We start from the raw sequence: 18279 nt of genomic DNA, 5'->3' as shown, positions 1-18279 counted from the left end.
TGTCTCTCTCTCTCTCTCTCTCTCTATATATATATATATGTATGTATGTATGTATGTATATAGATCTTATAATTCTAAAATTTTGATTGAGAGTTCAACACTCATTCAGTATAGATAAACTTTGTAAATTTTGCCAATACAAACATAAACAGTAGTTTATGTTTATATAAAATTAGCTGAAAATAACCATCACTAGTAAAATTTAGAGGAAATTCTCTAAACCCATATGAATTATTAACCTATCCTTGGATAAAATGATGAATGCTATTAGTTAAAGGATATTCTATTTAGCATGTACATTATATTTGATATACCCATTTTATTTTGGCCGAGTTTTTATGCAAGGCTGCTGCCAAACTGCTTACATAAATCCACAGATGAGTTGTTTTTCAGTAATTCCGAAAGCTACTAATGGTGTGTCAATTCTGGGGATAGGACAGTAAGTGTCAGAGGTGGTTGTAACATATAATTATGTATTATTCATCCAGAAGATAATTGTACCATCCAGTTGGAAAACAAGAACACTTGAGAATCTCCAGAGCCAATAGAGGCTTAATAATCCTTATTTTTGCATCAGTTCAGTCTAATTTCTAATATCACCTAACAACTCTGGCTAGGTTTTCAATACGACAATTTTTTCTTACATTTGCTTCTAAATTCTATGACAGATAAATCAGATCCTGATTTGCTATTGAGTATATCTTCAGTGATCTGGATACGGACAAATTGCTCCTCATGACTAACATTCTAAAACTTGGTAGTTCCGCAGAGCAATAGTCAAGGGAAGTTGGAAAGGTTCATATTGCATGCTAGCAGGGTGGATATTCATTAGACAGAAGAACAATCTGTGGATTTAGTAAGGAGATCATTCCCTGTGAATAGTAACGTCCAGATCTCAGACAACATTTTATATAGTCGGCAGATTCTTGGGGAAAATTTACGTGTTTTATTTTAAAATATTAATTGAGATGATAAAATAAAGAAAAACATGGTATAAATCTTTTTATAACCATAATCTTAGTATTTTCTCCAAATTAGGCATGTGTGCATTACCCTTCTGCTACCTTTTAAAAAAAATTTTCCCATCTGTTCATCCTGGAAAACTCAAATATCTCAGGCGTATATAACATGCCACAGGCTCACATTTTGTGATTGCAGGTGAAATACTTCCTATGGTGATTTCAACACTTTTCTGCTGCCCAGTGCCAATTCTTATTCTCACCACATTTCGAGAAATATTGCGCTCCTCCCTTTAATCAGTTTGAAATTCTTAAAGTTGAACCAGCTGGTAGGAAATTTAAGACCAGTGGAAATGTATCTATTTAGACACTCAACATTTGGATAGTATCAAGAAATATTGTGCCATGTTGTGTCAATATTTTTTCAAGCATTTCATCCAAATCATAATGTCTATAAAATACTTGATAAGTTTAAAAATATGTAAAAATAAAGACTTATCTTGAAGAGTTTGTAATTACATATACAAATATAATATATAGATTGAATGTTCATCAGAAAAGTTATTTTAAGGACTATTTTCTAGGCCTCCAGGAATATATCAGTTTCTTCCTATGTATATTTAGCCACTTTTATTTGTTGCAGATAGTATGAATATTGCATTTATCTTTAGATATATTCATCATTACATAGCATGCTATATATAATTATAGATTTTTGTCAGAAAATATGTATAATTATCTTAGAAATAATGTTTATAGTCTTTAAATGTTTATTTTTTTAATTGTTAATTTTGCTCAGATTTACTCAGGGATTTATGTTTTGAAGACAGCAGCATGAAACTGAAGCCTACCAATTTAAACACCAAAATGTGGGGAAGAGGAGGAATGCAGGAATCTAAAATAGGGAGAAGGGAAAAATAGGTGTTAGAGACAAAAGAGACAGGCATGTTTGGATACTTATTAAAGGGGGTCTCAGGCTTGTTCTAAATGTAATCTCAATGAAAATAAAAATTTCTGCTTCTTTTGAGCACCAAAAGTTATGATTAAGAATTTGCTCCTTTGGGTTCTAGCCTAAAAGTGTAGTATTTTTTAGCTCTTTGAGGGCACAATTGGGACAAGGGTTAAAAAACAGAGTTAACTTTGGGGAGCCAAGGTGGACGGATCACCTGAGGTTGGGAGTTCCAGACCAGCGTGACCAACATGGAGAAACTCCATCTCTACTAAAAATACAAAATTAGCTGGGCATGGTGGTACATGCCTGTAGTCCCAGCTACTTGGGAAACTGAGACAGGAGAATTACTTGAACTGGGGAGGAGGAGGTTGCAGTGAGCAGAGATCATGCCATTGCGCTCCAACCTGGGCAAGAAGAGTGAAACTCCATCTCAAAAACAAATAAATAAATAAATAACCATGGAGTTAAAATACAGTCTGATTTTGGTGTTTCAAATTCTGAATTTCTCTAATGCCTCCCTAGACTATAGCTACATTGATCATAATTGATGTTCCATCAAAATATGTTTGGTGCATTTCATATTTGCTCCTTCACATATATAAATATGTACTTTTGCTGTATTTGATTTAATGTTTACTTTATTACACCATTAATAAACAATGTAGACCAAATTGGAACAATCCGCTCTCTGAAACATGTTTCCATTTTGATAAAAGACTATGCATCATTCATATCTAGAACTTTCTTATTTTCGAAAGGGAATTGTCATGCAATTCTCCTTTAATGATAATTTGTCTCTTCTCTACAAAACACTGTGATAACATTTTAATTTCTATGTTTATTCAAAATTACCACAATTAAATGATCCTGAATACAGTAGAATACAGTGAAAATCAATAGGGTGAAATTCTTCATTATCATCAGGAAATGAGTAAAACGTGATAACCATATAATCATCAAAATAAATCAAAATAAATTATAAAAAAATCAAAACAGAAAAGAATGTATAATCCCACGATACACACTTTGATCATTCCAAGTTCATGCATAAGTGCAGATGATTGTCCTTTCCTTGTTTTGTTTTTATTGAAATTCACTTATATGATACTTATGTGAATAAAACTATGAAAACATATAATAAAATGTAGACTAATGTAAGTAAACACTTTTTATTAAATTTTTGCACACACAATTTTTCCAATTCAAATTTTCACAGTTCTGATTTTTATATGTTCATTTTGATGGTATTGTTTGCACTGGCAATTGGTTAATAAACATATTAAGTTAGAAGCATTATTTTCTGTCAGTTCTATCAGTCGTTGTTCTTCAGTCTTTAACATACTGTAAGATATTGTTTAAGGCAACTGCCCTTTCTAGCTCAGTAGCTCAAATAAAGGGGAAGAGTGCTGTTTTTTTCCCAGTTGAAAGCATTTGAGAGTGGGAATAATTCCAGCAAGTGCAGCTGAAGCGCTTATCCAGTTGTCATTTTGATTCTATATCATTGTTTGTTTTTATAACTATGTTTACAGATTGGTAGCATTTGAAAGCACTCTACTTGCTACGAATTTGATAAGTGATTAAAAATTTGGCAAATGTTTTCTCCAAGAGCTTCTAAATAGACTCTATAAACAAAGCCAAACAAAGAGGTGCAGTGTGAATGATGACTTACCCTAATAGTTTCACAGTATTTAATGAGTACAGTAAGAGATATGTTTACGGTGTTTTTTCCTTTCCATGAGGCATTGGGAAAAATATGAGCATGTAGCCGTCTTTCCACAAGAGGGCTTCATGTTTCAAATCAGCATTATCATACTTATTTGGAACTATGCCCAGAAAAGTCTACTGCTTGTTAGTTTATTGAATAAAGAAGAGTTTCTACTGGAATATTTGGTAACTCTTCTGGAGAAGAATTTGAGGAAATAGATTTATGTATATTTGTATATTTAGGGAAAATATAGACCCATGTGTTCAAATATTATTTACATTCACATGTTTGACTCATTGACACATATATGATTATAATTTTATAATTTGACTACTCTTCAAGAGATTTTTTTTCTGAAGAAAATTTTTAGACAACCGTACTAGTTTGGGTTCTCAAGAGAAACAAAGCCAACAGGATCTGTGTATCTTGTAAATCTCTATGTCCCTCTGGGTATATGTCTGTGTCTATATACATATGTATGTATATGTGTGTATAGATATACAAGCACATATGTATATGTATGTCTGTTTATCTACAAAGAGATTCATTATAGTAAATTTGCTCATGCATTTATAGAGACTGAGAAATACCACAATCTGTTGTCTGCAGGCTGAAGACTCAGAAAAGCTGACAGTCCTCTTCCAGTCTGAGAATAAAGTCCTGAGTACTACCAGTGCTGATGGTGGTGTAAGTCCCAATCCAAAGGTGGGAGAAAACCAATGAGTAAGCTCAAACAGGCAGAGACAGGCAACACGTTCTCCTTTCTTTTGCCTTTTTGATCTATTCAGATTAGCTGATGTCCACCCACATTGAGAAGGACAATCTACTTCACTCAGTGTACTGATTCAAATGCTACGCTTATCAGAAACACCCTCACAGACACACCCAGAAATCATGCTGGTCAAATTTGTAAGCATCCTGTTCTTAAACCAATCAGGTTGACACAAAAATTAACCATCATAGCACTTCATTTTCAGTTTTTATAGACCAGAATGTTTAAGGTAAATTGCTGACTCTTAAGATGTTTCTCTCACCATATTACTCACCAGTCATTTTTTATTTTACATTATATTCACTAGTATATTACTTCATTTATTCATTCATTATTATTATTATTTGGAGATGGAGTCTTACTCTGTCACCAGGACTGGAGTGCAGTTGTGCAATTTCGGCTCCCTGCAACTTCCATCTCCGGATTCAAGCGATTCTCCTGCCTCAGCCTCCCAAGTAGCTGGGATTACAGGTGCCCACCACTGTGCCCAGCTATTATTTTGTATTTTCAGTAGAGACAGGGTTTCACCATGTTTGCCAGGCTGGACTCAAACTCCTGACCTCATGGTTCGCCCGCCTTGGCCTCCCAAAGTGCCGGGATTACAGGCATGAGCCACCACGTGGCTCTATTTTAAAAAATTATCCGTATTACTTGTTAGTCAGTTATCCATTATTTAACTTGATGGTTATATAATTATCATTAAAATATATGTTCCAAGCCTTTTTCTTTTAAATTCTGTTTATCTTATATACGGCATGATCCCATTGGAGATTTGCTATAACATGCATTATTTGTTATAACTAAGAATCAAATTATTGTTTTGTGGGCCAATTAATTTAAAATTATTAAACATATATGTTGATGTTATAAATTGCATTGATATAACTTCTATGTTCAGTATGTGTATAGGTTTGTAAAAATATTAAAAATTGTAATAAGTACTTTTCATAAGATAAATATGGCTACAATTTTATTTTAATACCATCTATCTATTTCATAGAAGTTATCTATAAAATGTTGCAATTTGACCTTGCATACGGATTTTCATGAGAATACATACTTAATTGAAAGAAAATTTAATTTTTATGAAAAGTGTTATGAAGTTTTTGAAATAGAAGAATATGTAATGTTTATGGTTAATACTGAGTGTCAACATGATTGGATGGGTGGATGCAAAGTATTGTTCCTGGGCATGTCTGTAAGGGTGTTGTCAAGGGGGATTAACATTTGAGTCAGTGCACTGGGAGAGGCAGACCCGCCCTCAATTGTGGTGGGCACCATCGAGATCAGCTGCCAGTGTGGCTAGAATAAAGCAGGCAGGAGAAGATGAGAGAGTAGACTTGCGGAGTCTTCCAGCCTTCATCTTCCTCCCGTGCTGGATGCTTCCTGTCCTTGAACATCAGACTCCAAGTCCTTCAGCTTTTGGACCCTTGGTTTACAGCAGGGCTTTACCAAGGGCTCTCGGCCTTGGCCACAGACAGAAGGCTGCACTGTGGGCTTCTCTACTTCTGAGGTTTGAATCACCACTGGCTTCCTTGCTCCTCAGCTTGCCGATGACCTATCGAGGGACTTTACCTTGTGGCCGTTTGAGTCGGTTCTCCTTAATAAACTCTCTTTCACACACACATATAGCCTATTAGTTCTGTCCCTTTAGAGAACCCTAATACAGCAATACTTGTAAAGATACATGAAATTGTATTTTTCCTTGTGAACACCCAAACTGGGAATCCTAATTTATAAACATCGTAGCCAATGTTGTTTTCAATATAGTCTCAGATTATAGTTTGTGTATGTTTTTTTTTTTTTTTGAGATACAAAAACCTCTGTCAATATGTACCTTGTAGATTTAAGGAACACATGTGATGTTTATTGAGTACCTCATCTTTAAAACATTCCTTTAAAAAGTATATCAATTCCTGTATTTTAAAGTTCTTTTTTATCCATTCATTTTTATACATTTTTATTGATAATGAATGTACATATTTTGGAGGTAGATGTGATTAGTTGACACATTCTTATAATACGTAAAGATGGAATCAGAGTTATTGGGATAACCATTAACTTAAATATTTACCTTCTCTTAATGCTAGAGAAACTTAAATTATCTTCTAGCTATTTTGAAATGTACCATAGATTAGTGTTCATTCTAGTCCCCTTACTGATATATCTAGTCAGTTTTTAATGATTACTTTTAAGGCAGAAGTATTGAAAGTAACTTTGTTTACTTCCCTTGGTTCTATACTGAATATTTAGTATATACTGAATGAATATTTTAAGTTCCATTAAGAATTTACATAGTCACTTTGGGAGGCCGAGGCGGGTGGATCACGAGGTCAAGAGATCGAGACCATACTGGTCAACATAGTGAAACCCCGTCTCTACTAAAAATACAAAAAATTAGCTGGGCATGGTGGCGCGTGCCTGTAATCCCAGCTACTCAGGAGGCTGAGGCAGGAGAATTGCCTGAACCCAGGAGGCGGAGGTTGCGGTGAGCCGAGATCGCGCCATTGCACTCCAGCCTGGGTAACAAGAGCGAAACTCCGTCTCAAAAAAAAAAAAAAGAGAATTTACATAGTGTTTCTTATGCATACTCTCATTGTTTAATCCAGATGACAAAGCTATGAAATGGTGAGCAGTACAATCATTTTATTTTATGTTATAGTTTTAGTGGGAGTATTTAAGGCACAATTATTAACAGTGTCAAATTCGTAATTTCCCAATTATTTATGGACAATTTATATCAATAGGTATAATATTCATAGAACGTTTTTAAATTTTTAAAATGGAAAATCTATTGATTTATAAATAATAATGTATGTGGTCTGGAAACAGAAGGCTAAGAAGCTAGCTATACCAGGCTTCAAGAAAGTGCATGTATACAGCTCCTGGTGTGTTTGAGAACTTCAAAAGAACAGAGCAAGTGCAGCAACTGTAAAGCACAGCAAGAGCTTTAGTGAGGTTAGAGAAATGTTAAGGATAATTTATGTTAAATGTAGAAACCTAAACTTTATAAGTGTAATGGAGATCTTTAAAAGGTTTTAAGGAAGGGGTGATCCAATTCACATAAAATAACAATACTCACGCTACTGGTCAGAGAGTGGACTGAGATGGAAAGATTAGAAGTAGGGAGTTTGTTAAAAGGATAATGGTAGTGAAGGTGAGGGAGGTTGGAGACCTTATCAAAACTGTAGCAATAGATAGAAAAAAGGAGGCACAAGCATTGTCTAAATAAGGCTGAACTAAAATGTAGCGTTATCTTTAATCAAGTCACACAAATATTCACAGAATAAAATAAGCTAAGCAGCTATAGAATTATTCCAATTAGAAGGCCTGAAGTCATTCAAATTTAAAAATAAATTCATAGGTATTTATGGGATCATTTTTCTCTTTGTTTTCTTACCAGCACACATGGAGTTAAATGATGAACAATGTTATTTATCTGTGTTTTATTTCTTTTCACAGTCTTTTCCATGCTTCAGTATTATACATGATAGAGTAATTGCATTAGAAACATGAAAATAATACTCATTAAAATTTACAATTTGAGCTGAGCATGGTAGAGAGTGCCTTTAATCACAGCTAATCAGGAAGCTGAGGCAGGAGAATCACTTCAGTTCAAGAATTCGAGGTTGCAGTGAGCTGTGATCACATCACTGAACTCCAGCTTAGGCAGCGGAATGAGACTCTGTCACTAGGGAAAAAAAAGTTTCAGATATAAAGTTTTGTTTTTGTTTTTTTAAAAAGTCTTAGCTTGCTTTACAAGCTACATAATGGCCTCATCTTGGGGTTAAATCATTGTATGTGATTGGAGCATTTGATACTTAGCAAAATTCTAGAACTGTGGAGTATTACCCTTTCTTCATTTTGAAAATACTATCTTTAATATGTTTTGCTCAACTTTATCTATGATTCTTATTTACTTTAAAGGTTATGATTGTTCCTGGTCAATTTTCCTCCTTAATAGAATTCATCTTATTCTAAGAAAGCGGCTTTAAGAGCTGAGTAGCACACTCTTCTTATTCTCCTCACAATGGAGGTGGCGAAATGCCACTCTATTATCATTAAAGGACCAGGTGAGTCTATTGAACTTGCATGATAGGGACAGTGTGTGCCTGATGAAATGCTTCAGCTGCCAGTTAGCGAAATTTTGTTCAATCAATGTAAAGTGCTGAGGTGACACATCCTGCTTTAAATTGTGAAGAGTATTTTTAAGTAGTCGACTATGATATTCAATGTCAAGGCACTGTAGTGATGTATTTAAGTTTGAAAATGCCTTACCGACTTTAAGTGCTATAAATTTACCTTTTGTGAGTGATAAGTTTGACTTTACAGAAGTTTGGCAGAGTCTCACCATTCTTCCAGCAAATATTAAGAGTTAGTTTTTTCTAACAGTCTATTTCAGTTAAATCTTTTCAGACCTTTCAAGCAAGATAGCAGTATAAATCAGGTAGCTGTTTTATATGTGTAAACACATCACAGCTCGATTACAATTATATTATCAAAATTCTCCATATTTTCACAAAAAAGCCAAGGCAGAGAATTGAAGATGATACTTAAATGTGAAAATGTTACAAGCAAGGAAAGATGAGATAATCAGATACTTCCTTTAAATAAATCCAAATTAGGAGAAATATAACCAAAATGTATAAATGAAATAGCATATACTTAAGATTGCTGATTATACAAACAATATGCTAATTCTATGCCAAAATCCACATGAAAACAGAAGGATAAAGAAAAAGAGGAAAAATAGAGAAAAAATTGTGCTTAATTTAACATATCTTCAAAAGGAACTTAATATGAATGTTTCACTTTATTATAGGAGATGTCAGTGAAAAACCAAAAGCAATTTCATAGAAGGCGTATCTCTTAGTGTAACTCTTAAATTCTGTCAGAGCATCTCTAGAATAAAGCTCTAATAAAATTTATGTTTTATGCACTGACATTCCCCTTACCCCAACAATGTCAGCCTTGTGATTGACACATCTTCAGCTGATTGAACTTCTTCAAATGGGTGAGGGAGTTCAGAGAGATACAGAAGCAAACTGCCCAAGCTAGCTCTGGGATCTCTTTGGAAAAAAGAATCTCTAAATTGTTTTACTCTTGTTGCTAGAGTAGTCTGGTAAAATTGACAATGATGTCATAGGAGACAATAATTCCATAGTTTGAGAAAAATGGAATCCAGTGATAATCCTTTATCTCAATTCTTCTTGAATTTTATCCAAGTTCCCTAATTTGAAATGGAAGTTTTTGCTGAATTTCCTAGATGGGAAACAATATGTATACTGAGAAACATAAATAATTTATCAGAAGTCTAGATTCACATGCCTTTCAATTCACTGGAAATAAAACAATTCTTACAAGAAATATTTATCTTTGTAGCTCATATTATTTTAAAAATAGGGTTACTATGAATCACATTTTAATTCCTGAATAAAAAATATGTTGAATCGAGTGAACAATAAAACAAAAAATTTTGAAGCAATATAAAATAACACTATATATAGACATAAATTATTTTCCTTAAAATTATATTTAACTTATTATTCAAGTGAATATTTGCAATTATTAGCTTTGTTCTTCCTTATTCATAAGGGCTTCAAGAGATATTTTAAATTGTCCAAAACTTACTATATTTATAAGAGAAACTAAGAATAAAGAAAAAAAATTTTCATTCAGACTATTGTTACTAAAAGAGAATAAACTTCAGGTAATATTAGGAAAATAGAATATATATGTGTGTGTGTATATATATATTCTATAGAAAATAAATATATAGAAAAATATATATATGTATATTTTTTCTTGAGATAGAGTTTCACTCTTGTGGCCCAGGCCGGAGTATAATGGCACAGTCCTGGCTCACTGCTATCTCTGCCTCCCCAGTTCCAGCAATTCTCCCACCTCAACCTCACATGTAGCTGGGATTACAAGCTCCCACCACCATGCCTGGCTAAGTTTTGTATTTTTAGTAGAGACAGGGTTTCACCATGTTTGCCAGGCTGGTCTCGAACTCCTGACCTCAGGTGATCCACCAACCTCAGCCTCCCAAAGTCCTGGGATTACAGGCGTGAACCACCATGCTTAGCAAAAAATATATTTTTTAATGAGAATACTTTAGATTGAAGAAATTACTGTCTTCATTTTCTAGCTATGCATATATTGACCATAGTGAAAGAAAAAAAAAAACTTGGTATGATTTCTAAAGTTTTTAAACTTTGTATTTTTCAATGATTTTGAAAATATATTAGAACAATATATAATTTTAATTAAATTTTAAAAGTCAAAATGAATGCAAGATAAGGCCACACCCTCTTGATACATGAGAAGTGATAACTTTAAATAAATGTAGTCCTCTACTTAGAAAACTTAACGAAACATCTCTTTACATGCAGGTTCTGTGAAGTATTGACTTTTATTTTGTACACAAGAGATTGAGCAATTACTGTGTTAGGCATCAGAATAAGACCATTGCTTTGTTATTTTTTAAATCTTCTCAATGAGCTTATTGAATGGATTTTATCAGGAATATTTGTAAATAAAATTAGGCTTAGAGAGGTTAACTAAATTGCCCAAGTTCAGTCAGTTAAAAAGCTACAGACAGTTTCCCTCCCAAACTCTGCTCTGAGCTTCTAGCAGGAACATTATAAGATAAAAGGATGTTTTTCCTGAATAAAATAAATTTTTCAATGCAGAATTTTTTAACCTCAGAGATGTCAGCAACACGAATGTAGTTTTTCAGTTGATTATTTCCTGTAATAATGAGGGCAGTTCAGCAAGGGATCGATGCCATTTGCTGTAGAGCATTACTGCAGAATTAACCACATATCGTGAAATTTTTATTAATGATTACAAATATACCAATCACATATTTCTGAATACAAAGCATCTAATAGCATCTTTACCCTTTTGGAAAATGGTACACGAAGAAGAACATCTAAGAAAAGAGTCCAAAATATTTCAAAGGTATTATTTCTTATAAGTTTTCCATAAACACTCTAGCTAGTAATCTTTCCTATACAATTGTCACACTAAAAGGACCTTCTCAACTCTCCCAGTGACTGACGGCAATGCCTATTATGACTTACAGCTTTGAGATGTGAGGTAAATGCCTGGGTAAACATCATAATGCAATACAAGATGCATTACATTTTTTTCCTGCATGTGTGATGTCTTCTTTTATCTTGCCCTAACTTCTTCTTTCAGACAAGATAGCCAATAGGTAATTCTATCCCTATTTTTCTACAGAAAAGAGACAGCAAACTGGAACTGAAAAGTGAATTTAACTTCTCTTACTAAAATCACCAATTTATTTTCATTGTCTGTGTTTGGATGAAAAGATGCTTAGAGAAATCAATGAGACGTCTTTAGTCACTGTTATGTCTCTCATCATTTTCATCTCTAGGTATCATCATCGAGTGTGTTTATGCCTCACATAGAATTATATCCACATCTCATACAAAATTACACATTTATTTTGCTCATCACTAAATACTTCAGTGCCCAGTATCTAAAATTGCATTTCGAGTACCGATGTGAATTGACTCACTCTAAAATCTAATTAACTTTGAGAGTTTCGCCTTTTTATTTTCTGGCATCTCCCTAGGTTTGAGGCCCTATTCACTTACCTGCTCTTTGAACACTTAAAAATTATCTTTTTTTAAATTTCCCAATATCACACAATTATATCCATGTGACACTGTTTTAATGCATTTTGTGTGGCTCTAAAGGTATACCTGACACTGGATAATTTGTAAATTAATAGGTTTATTTGGCTCAGTTTTGCAATCTGTACAGGAAGCCTGTGTTGCTTGTAGTGAGGGCCTCCATCTACTCTTTCATGGCAGAAGGTGAAGGGGCGGTGGGAGTGGGCACATTACATGGTGAGAGAGGGAGCAAGAACGGTACCAGCTGTTTTTAACCTACCATCTCTCACATAATCTAATAAAGTTAGAACTGACTGATGCCCATGGCATTGGCATCAAACCATTCATGAGCAATCCACCCTCATGAGCCAAACACCTCCCACTAGACCTGACCTCCAACACTGGAGATCACGTTTTAAAGAGAGATTTGGAGGGAACGAATATCCAAACTGTATCAGTCACTATCCTGCTATTTAGCATTCATGATTCCATTTTCTAATAACAAGATTTCTAATCTCAATGGAAACATGCCTTTAAAGCAAACTGGGAAGCAGATGTTTCTTGCTATCATAATTTTAAATTGATGAGTCTCCTCACCAATGAGACTTGAATTCCTCAGCTATAATTTAAAAGATCCTAGAGAAAGGCTATTATTGGCCTCAATTACATCAGAAAATCACTATCTCTAAAACAACTAGCAGTGTACAGAAAGAAGAGGGACAGTCCCCTGAAGAATAGAAGAACGTCTGGAAAGGTGTTTTAATTTTTGCGATCAGTTAAGACATTTTAAAACTCCAAAGGGCAAAAAGAGCAACAAAACCTTCCTTGAAAGGTGACAGAAAGTGTACAGGGCAGGAAAACAGATGTATTGATATATAAAACTCCAAAGTTCATGAGTATATAGGGCAGACTTCAGTATCACTTAATCCAGCGTTTAAAATGATGTCACCCTCGCCTTGTCTGTCTCCATCAGTACATCTCTCTTCAAGTTTGTTTAATTTTTAGTCCTCATGTTGTATTCAGGTGGTGGCAGCAGACCCGGGTTTTCACGTGGTCAGCATCAAGTTCAGTGGGGAGATCCATGACTCTCTGATGTAGTATTCCCAAGTAAAGTCTCAGGAATTACTTTCCTCTGCTTGGATTATGTGTCTGTTCCTAAAGAAATCAACTTGGCTTAGGAAAATGTTGCGCTGCCTGACTTTGGTCTTTGATACCTGTAACACCCGGAATCACTGGATAGTTTCTCACCCAGGCCACTGCAATAAGAATAAGAAAGTGAATTGGCCCAGACTGCTATTTTTAGATTAGTGGCAGTAGATCCCCAAGTTCAAACACATTTTCTTCTTATGCAAACATGTTGAAAATATCTGCATTTTAATAATTCAGTGGTACCACATACATGTCTAAACTTACTTGGCTTTTTCACCAAAACATTTAACAAAATATCTCATCTACCTACTGAGTCCAGATGCAAATCCTGGATCCCAGCGTATTTTAAATGTCTTTTTATTGAAACTAGATATGCATCATAAGGCTAAATAATGCATTAACTTACAACACATAAGTAAAAATGATGGATAGAGAACTGAATACGTGCAGTAGAGGAAAAAAAGCAGAGATATGTATTTGGGAAGGAGAAGTAGGGACAACACAGAGTAATACATTACATAGTTAAGTTTAATAGCACTTTGCTTGAACTGCTTGAATGAAATGTTTAATTTTAATATTGTAGTGCATTATTGCACCCTTGAGCTTTATACAAACCCTTATTTGTAAGTACTTTGCTACTGAAGAAATCATTCCCTGATATATCTTTTCTGGATGAAATATTAGTAATTTTTCATCAGATTGCTAAAGTTTATTTTCCTATTCATTTAATTTGGGGTGGGGACTTTTAGGCATTATTTTATGTGCATTTAATTAAAAAACTCAGAATTACATTTACTCATTTAAATATACTGTTATTTATATTTTATGTCATTTTTCATTTATAATAATTACGTACAGAAAAATAGGCCTTTTACCTATTGTGTTTTTGTGATAATTTCACATTTATACTCTAAAATGAAGCCCAACTTCTTAGTGCAGAATAAATTGAACTCACACTAAGAAGTTCACCTTACTCTGCCTGGAGGAAGTTCTGAGGCTCTGAAATGCTCGTCAGCTCAGTTTACACTTCTGGGGTTACTGACTGATAAATCATTATATACAACATTTTAGTGCCTTAAGAGAACAGCTTGCTGTTTTTGCAACATAAATCAGACTAGTATAAGAAAGCACTTGTTAGATTACACAGTGAAGTTCAGAAGACAAAATGATTACAAGTTAACTTAAAAACTTCCCACCCACTGTTTTCTACAAAGAGAATCAGTTGTGTTTTAATCTTTTTTCTTTTTTTCCAGACAATGTCACTTTTTCATTCAGGCTTCAGTGCAGCAGTGCGATCTCAGCTCACTGCAACCTCCACCTCTCAGGTTTGAGCGATTCTCATGCCTCAGCCATCCAGTAGCTCGGATTACAGGCATGTGTCACCCACTTGGCTAATTTTTGTTCTTTTAGTAGAGACGAGGTTTTGCCATGTTGGCCAGGCTGATCTCAAACTCCCAGTCTCAAGTGATCTGCCTGCCTCAGCTTCCCAAAGTGCTTGGATTACAGGTCTGAGCCACTGCACCCAACCCGGTGTTTTCACCATTTTTGATTCTGTTGTTTTGGAGTTTCAGAAAGAGCAAAGAATGAAACGGTAGAATAACTTATAATGTATTCTTATTTATTAACCTCAACAAATGCCACCAATGTTGGGAGGCATGTATTTTTATTTTGAAAGCTGTGTGTAGAGACTTAGATTTAGTCCTAGCGACTCTGACTCATAATTGTATAAAATATGAAACACTGTGAACTGATTTCTGCCAGTACTAATGCACACACACTATATATCATTAAGATATATTAAGAAAAAGCATGGGATCTATTTGATTTCAAATTAAAACAAAGACAGTTGTTTAAAAATTTGTCTACTAGTATTTGGAAGAAAGACATAACAAGACTGATTTTAGTGGAGCTGAAAGTCAAAAGGGTAAGAATGAAAAATTTTGGTAGAAATCAAGATGTTCTGATATTCACAGGATCGCTGAATACACTCTACAGGTAGAAGAATGGGGACTCTTGTAATACTACAACATTGGCGCTGCCCATAGATAAATCTCACTGTACTTGAACAATTTAATCTTCATCTGGGACAGATTGTTATGGCTTAAATAATGAAAGATTCTACACAAACACTTTTTTTCTGTTTGAATAAGCAAAAAGTCTACAAAAGAAATGAGTTATACACAAACTATTTAAGTCCCTTACAAGTATATTTGATTAACTTTAATTTGATTTTCTACTGATAAGCAATGAGATAATATTTTAATTATTTTAGGAACAATTTTTACATCCTAGCTTTTATTTCAGAAGAATGAGGCAATATTGTAATTGGATATTTAAGCTGCCATATATATGATTGTTATCATTTGCATGATGCTAAATAGGACAGGTTACACATCTGTGTTTTGCCATTTTTTCTTGTTCTTTTTTGGTGTATTGTTTTCAACAATAACTTAAAGATAAGAAATAAAACCTATGTAGAATTTGACAACTGTCCCCATATTGGAAACAGCAGTATCACAGGCGCTCTTTAGTCATTCTTCACTTAACTGTCTTGCTAGGCAAGACTAAAGTCCCTCTATAAAGCACACTGATTAAAAACTACAGCAAAATGAATGCCTGTGTCTAGTACTCTACATTTTAGAAATACTGCATAATCCTATTTTAGCAATTTGAGGTGTACATTTATAAGTTTGAGACATAATTTATTCCCTGCATCTCTGTGTCAGTTTTATTTTAATGCAATTCCAGAATAAGTACATGAATGAAATGTAAATGTAAAAAGAGTAATATCAGTAGATATTAAATTCGAAAAAAAATATTTTTTCTGTCAAGGCACTAAAAATTGCCTACTTGAAATTACATTTCGTTAATTAACTTTAAGAAAAGGGAGAACAATTATAAAAATTAATAGGATATTAAGTCATTCACCACGGATGGCAAAAGTTGACCTGTATTCATTTTTTAATTGTCCTAATCTATTCTTTTTTCTTCTCTTCAGTTCTAATTGTTTTTATCCATTGAGAACTGATGGATATCCATTGAGAACTAACACACATTACAATTTTGTGTTAATTTTTTCATTTTTTTAAAGTATAATATCTGTCACAAACATAAACGCAGGTTTTCTTTGTTTTGTTTTTGATTTCTGAAGCGTATGCAGTATTGTATTTGGTTTCCACGTTATCATAATTTTAAAAAATTATTTATTATACTTTAAGTTCTGGGGTACATGTGCAGATCGTGCAGGTTTTTACACAGGTATACACGTGCCATGGTGGTGGTTTGCTGCATCCATTGCCCCCATTGTCTACATTAGGTATTTCTCCTAATGCTATCTCTCCCCAATCCTCCCACCCCCTGCTATCCCTTCCCTAGCACCCCACCCCAGGCCCTGGTGTCTGATGTTCCTCTCCCTGTGTCCATGTGTTCTCCTTGTTCAACGCCCACTTATGAGTAAACATTCGGTGTTTGGTTTTCTGTTCTTGTGTCAGTTTGCTGAGATGATGGTTTCCAGTTTCATCCATGTCCCTGCAAAGGACATGAACTCATCCTTTTTCATGGCTGCATAGTATTCCATGGTGAATATGTGCCTCATTTTATTTATCCAGTTTATCATTGATGGGCATTTGGATTGGTTCCAAGTCTTTGCTATTGTGAACAGTGCCACAATAAACATACATGTGCATATGCCTTTATAATAGAATGATTTATAATCCTTTGGGTATATATCCAGTAATGAGATTGCTAGGTCAAATGGTATTTCTATTTCTAGATCCTTGAGGAATCACCACACTGTCTTCCACAATGGTTGAATTAATTTACACTTCCACCAACAGTGTAAAAGTGTTCCTGTTTCTCCACATCCTCTCCAGCATCTATTGTCTCCTGATTTTTCAATGATCGCCATTCTAACTGGCATGAGGTGATATCTCAATGTGGTTTTGATTTGCATTTCTCTATGACCAGTGATGATGAGCTTTTTTACATGTTTGTTGGCTACATAAATGTCTTATTTTGAAAAGTGTCTGTTCATATCCTTTGGCCACTTTCTGATGGGTTGTTTTTTTTTTTCTTGTAAATTTGTTTAAGTTCTTGTAGATCCTGGATATTAGCCCTTTGTCAGATGGGTAGATTGCAAAAATTTTTTCCCATTCTGTTGGTTGCTGGTTCACTTTACTGATAGTTTCTTTTGCTGTGCAGAAGCTCTTAAGTTTAATTAGATCCCATTTGTCAATTTTGGCTTTTGTTGCCATTGCTTTTGGTGTTTTAGTCATGAAGTCCTTGCCAATGCTTATGTCCTGAATGGTATTTGCCTAGGTTTTCTTTTAGAGTTTTTTGTGGTGTTAGGCCTCATGTTAAAATCTTTAATCCATTTAGAGTTAGTTTTTGTATAAGGCATAAGGAAGGGATCCAGTTTCAGCTTTCTCCATATGGTTAATTTGCATTTCCTGCCTATTGGTAATAAAAGAAAAATTTGAATATTTATAATTGGAACATAAATTTTTTTAAAGAATAGTATTAATTGTTTAACTTTTAAAATATATTTAAACAAAATTAGATAACATACACAGATATACCTAACATTTTTACCATAAGGTCAGTTTTCTGTCAAATTTGAAGATAAATGAGACATATTTTGATTTATTTTATGAATTGGATTTAATTTGAGAAAAAAATATTTAGGATGCAACTTTATACTACACACAAAAATGCTACCAGTAAAAATATAATGTCTATCCTTGTAGATTGTGTTATATAAACAGAAATTGTGCTAAGTGACATCAGAATTTTAAAAAATATCTAGGACATTAAATTTCTTGTTTGTAAATTGTACTCCTTATTTTTTCCAATTAAACATTTCTTCTCCTCAGAAGTAAGCCAAAGCAACATTTTTTTCATGGTCTATGTGTTGGAAAACACATACACAAAAGCAAGGGTTCTATGTTTATAAACAACAGATTAAAATTTGAAGGTTGTTTATGTAAACCTCCTTAAAGAGTTAAGTATCTTTGCCTGGTAGTTTGCATATTTTCACCATTTACCCCTTACAAAAATTACTTTAAGCTTTTGCTTTTCCTTTTAACAAGTAGACTGAG

General features: G+C 33.9%; 1 protein-coding gene across 1 annotated transcript in view; it reads left to right on the top strand.

The window, feature by feature from the left end:
• The window catches only part of BRINP3 (BMP/retinoic acid inducible neural specific 3), a 523484-nt gene that overhangs the window by 105660 nt on the left and 399545 nt on the right, over positions 1 to 18279 (top strand). The window lies entirely within an intron of this gene.

This window comes from Aotus nancymaae, unplaced genomic scaffold (assembly GCF_030222135.1).
Source record: "Aotus nancymaae isolate 86718 unplaced genomic scaffold, 86718_ANA_hifiasm-v0.15.2.pri h1tg000108l, whole genome shotgun sequence".
Classification (NCBI taxonomy): Eukaryota; Metazoa; Chordata; class Mammalia; order Primates; family Aotidae; genus Aotus; species Aotus nancymaae.
Note: the sequence above shows the minus strand (reverse complement) of the source record. Positions and strands in the feature narration are given on the sequence as shown.